Below are 5000 nucleotides of genomic sequence, written 5' to 3' on the forward strand. Positions count from 1 at the left end.
ACAGCCAGATAGCAGATGCACGAAAAACCAAATCACGCAGGAGAGATCAACAAATACTTGACCATGAAAACCATTCGTTCTCCAGAAATGGGAACAATAAAGATGAAAAATCTTTACACTTAAATCTTCTATGGAAAATACTAAAGAAATTCCATGGAATATGAAACACAGGTTCCACAAGGCAAATTCAAAAATCCCAAGGATAAAGACAAGCTGACTACGACACCATTAGGCCCTTAAATGGCTGCGAACCTTCAGGGGTAGAGCGCAACCGAGCAAGGGGGTTTCTAGTCCAGCGCTGGACCTCTACCCGACCCCCTCGTGCCGAGTCAAGAAGGGAAAAAGAGAAGAACAACAAGCCGCAACCCTCGACAAAAGCCAACACTAAAAACCATGGACAGACTAACACCAAAGCTTGCAAGTTGATTAACCAAAAACGGAAAGTAACACTTACCAAAAACACAACTCATCATGTGTATTATGGAAGTTCCACAGCAAAATTATAGTTAAAAATAAAGAAAAAAAAGGATATCTGGTTACTTACATGGAAGAAAAAGGTGACAAAAATTTCCCCTCGCTCCAAAATTTTGCGAATTCTCCTGTAAACGTCAGCCTTGCTTGCAACAAAATAATTCAAATCCGACTCAAACTGTACATATGGCCTGGGTACGAGATGTGAGAAGGAGTAGATCTGGGAACCAGTATGAGAAAACATGGATCGTGAAATGCCCAAAGCAATTTAAAATACTAGTACGAAATGAGGAAGCTAAAGAAGGGGCAATGACCCAGAAAAAAATGGAAACATAAGTGAGATTGTGTAGCTTCTGATCCAGGGTGTATTGCGAAAGTAAAATCATTCGTTCTTATGGATGGAGCCAGGAAAAAAGCCAATCAGGTGTATAGATTATTCGTTCTTTTGGATTGAAAAAAAAAACCTATCAGGTGTCAAAACCACCTGTTCTCTGGGTGGATCCAGGAAAAATCCCCTAAATTTTAAAGCTAAAAAACTGAAAAATGACATCGCCCTACATAATCCCATAAAAAAACATAAATAGATTTAGAATCTATTGAATCAAAGTAATAATAATAACGATGACAATGAACCATCAAAGCTGCCTCTGAGTTAGTATCAAGTTAGTGAGTTAGAAAAATAAAATCCAAATTGTATCTGTGTGCATGGTAATGTCAAGTGTGAACACCAAGGCCAACAAAGTGTTATACTAGGACCAAGGATGTATCCCTGCTGGTAGATACAATTAGGTTGGTTAATAGTAATACATGAAGCAGCAGTTAACCTGGCAACCTTTGTGGGTTTCTTAATTGGTGTTGACAGAAGAATCCTCCTTACAAGAAGGGGTTTCTCTCCACCAACAAAAACATTCACTAGTTAGCAGGTAGTTTAATTGAGGGGAATAAAATGATGAGTTGAGGAAAAATCATGGACAAAAGTTAGGGTTAGTCCGTAAAATGAGGGGGAGAAATTTACAAAGCAAACTCTCAACCCCAAAATAAGGTTAAAAAATGAAACAAACTCTGTGTGAAATTAAAAATTTAATCCCAGAAATAGCCAGATAGCAGATGCACGAAAAACCAAATCACGCAGGAGGGATCAACAAATACTTGACCATGAAAACCATTCGTTCTCAAAAAATGGGAACAATAAAGTATGCTAAAAATTCATATAAGCTAACCTTAATCATAATTAGGCCTAAGATTAGCTTTTATGGGCCGTTGGCAAAACCCGGATCGGATTGACAAAACACGGACCGGGACGGATTGACAAAACACGGACCGGATCAATAACAAAATCCCCGCCAAAAGTAGACGGTCACAAGACAACGTGCTGAAGACAGGAGAAGTCGAATTCTGTGCCTTTCTCTATTGTGTAGTCGTCTCCTCATTTATTGAGACTCGTCGAAATGTTTTTTTTTTTCCAGAGGTGATTAAAGATTCCGAAGCGGAATTATGAAAGATACGATGTGACGAATTGACATCAATAAGCGAATTGGCTGCGTGTGCGACGGGCTTCTTCTTCAAATATGAAAACTGACAACAATTTTTTACTTTACCCAAGTCCCTAACAATTGCACAATAGCCTGATTTAGCAAAAGAAAGGGAACGTCAGTTGACGAAAGGAGAGCCCGCAGAATAGTTGGGATTCTACTCTAATGTGACCTAATATGGATATTTTTGCTGCGGGCGCCATCGTTAACTGACATTCCCGTTCTGTTGCTAAATCAGGCTGATGTGCAATTAAAAGGGACTGGGGTAAAGTAAAGAATTGTCGTCAGTTTTCATGTTTGAAAAATAAGACCGTTGCGCACGCAGTCAATTCGTCACATCGTATATTTTCAAATCATTTTTTGAAAACGAATAATTCAACTTCAATTATTGGAGTACATGAAAACTCACTGGAGTGTGATGCTTTAAACTAACCAAAAAAAGTCCTAGACAAATAAACAACACCAAAAGTGTCTCCTAGCGCTAATCAATCAACAAAACTTTTGGCTTAGTTGTTGATTATTGGAGCAGCGACTTCTTGTCTTGACCTGTCAGTGGAATGTGACCTGTATTTAACAGACTCGCTTCAATGCAGCTGTCAGCTGTCAGCTGTCAGAGTCAACAGCGCCACAAACAACTGTTAAAACAACCAGATAAATAATCTATGAATCCTATTGCACAATTTTATTATTTGTAACTCAATCTCACATGGTGAAAACATTGAACAACAGTAACAATGCTCGCGTTAGGGAATTACAATTGTGAGACGCCAAAATCAACCAAAACGTAAAGTTACGTACGAAATAAAATCACTTCATTACCGTTACGTATTTCAAACACCATTATGTCCTTTTATACATCCAGCGATCGCTATTCCAGAGATCTAAGGTGCACAATAAGCGTACGTGAAAAGCCTGATATAGATCACCCTTGCAACTTGAAAAAACGGCGAATTATTTTTAGCAATAAATACCGGGTGAAATGGTTACGCGCATGCGTGATGTGTTGGCCACACCGGGTTGGTGTTAGCGTGTGTCACCTTGCTTTTATTGCTGAATTATTTTTGACTGCTTTGCTTGTTAATTTGCGGCTGCTTCTTTCGGAACAGCTACAATTTTGAAAATGATTAAACACGAATTCTGTTCTTCTTCTCAGGCTCTACTCACTAGCCGCCATCTAGCCGCCATCTTTCTTCCGACATTAAACCAATCAGAGTTCATGTGAGTTCATCGATCTTTTTAGTTCACTGTGTGCCAGGATCTTCTCCCGACCGGCCGCTATATTGTAAGCCGAGAAGACCCTGAAAACGAGGTTGAATATTTCGTTCATTTGTTTTATCACAAAGAGCGCCCAATATTATAGAAAATTCAGTGTGGCTGTGTTTTTCTGTCTTGACATTCATTTTTTGTGTATCATTTTTGGACGGCAGTGGCATACCGTGAGGGCACAGAAGTTCTTTTCCGCTGCAGAGCCACAGGATACCCAAAGCCAGTCTACACATGGAGAAAGGGCAAAATACCAGTTTCGAGTTTGGATTCTTCGCGGATACAAATCTTTTCTAATGGCGATTTGAAAATTTCTGATATCACAGAGGATGATGATGACATTTATACGTGCACATCTACAAATTGGGTCGGTCCCATGGACAACAGAAGAGCGCGTTTGCCTGTAATAGTCCTCATCTCCGTCTCTGTATCGCCGACTAACATAGCTGTGAATTCTGAGGAAGAAGTCAAGGTCACGTGCGTCGCAGCTGGTGTGCCAAAACTGACAGTTAAGTGGCACAAGGGTGAGAATCTTCTAACCAGTCAAAATAGAGTCCAGGTCAGTTAAGTGGCACAAGGGTGAGAATCTTCTAACCAGTCAAAATAGAGTCCAGGTCACCGATACGGAGTTGGTCATATCAAACGTACAGGCTTCAGACAGTGGGTACTATAAATGCCGAGCTTACCACGACTACGGCGCAAATAATGCTAGGGTGTATTTGAATGTCATCAAGAAAGAAGGTGAGGCAACTTATTTGTTTCATAATTTGAAAAATCACAAATGTGTTTCAGCCATTTAAAATTCCAGGGGCTTTTCTATGCGTGTGACTCTGGTAGTAACCGAAAGTGTCACTGTGTGAGTGGAGTCAATTGGCCTCTGAGATGGAATTGGATGGCATTAAGCATTTTGGTTTCTTATCTCCTTTCTCGTTCTTTTTTTTTCCCTTTTCTCAATTTTTCTCTTCGTCGATAATTTTATTTGAAAATAAAAAAGATCTCCAAGCGTTTCCGAGCTTAGACAAACCAATTGTCTAACTCTTCCTTTTGAGCTCAAAGCCGCAACTTTTGTTTTATGCTATATCAATCAGAATGTTAGAATGGGCCAACAATAAAGACTATTAAAACTCCTGGATCATCGAAGAGCGCGCCATGTAGAAAGTTGTGGAGTAAATTTATCTTAATACTCGGGTAATAAAGTGTTTTTTATTGCATGAGGAAAGTGTTTTTATTGTCTCTATTGTCCGTTTGTAACATTTTTTGCACCTTTCCCCTCAATGGGAGGCTCCAATACTAAACCACATTTTTGTTTTGCATATAGTCTGCAGGAATCATGTGCTTTCCCACGAACGTCTTTAGTTATCGTTTAGAGTAATCACTTCACAGTTGGCTCCAGTCTTATGACACTGAAATCATAACCTCTCTATCACTCATTGAATCTAAGCAATTTCATTCCAGATAATTTTATCAGTTTCTCAGTTTTTTGTGTCCACAGAACCAACCACCCCTCCTGTTGCGAAATGCGAAGACAGCAGTGCGATTGCTTACTGTCCAGTGGTTAAGCGTGTAGGATACTGCTGTTTATCGTATTACCAGAAAGCTTGCTGTAAGACTTGCAGGACGGTTACGTGTATTTAACATTTCATATCGGGCCGTAAAACGAGTTCTCCAGCGGTTTCAAGGAGAGTGGTCCAATTGCAAATTTCTTTGTATAGTAGTTAGTTTTATTTCCGTGTC

This window comes from Montipora foliosa, chromosome 12, assembly GCF_036669935.1.
Source record: "Montipora foliosa isolate CH-2021 chromosome 12, ASM3666993v2, whole genome shotgun sequence".
NCBI classification, from domain to species: domain Eukaryota; kingdom Metazoa; phylum Cnidaria; class Anthozoa; order Scleractinia; family Acroporidae; genus Montipora; species Montipora foliosa.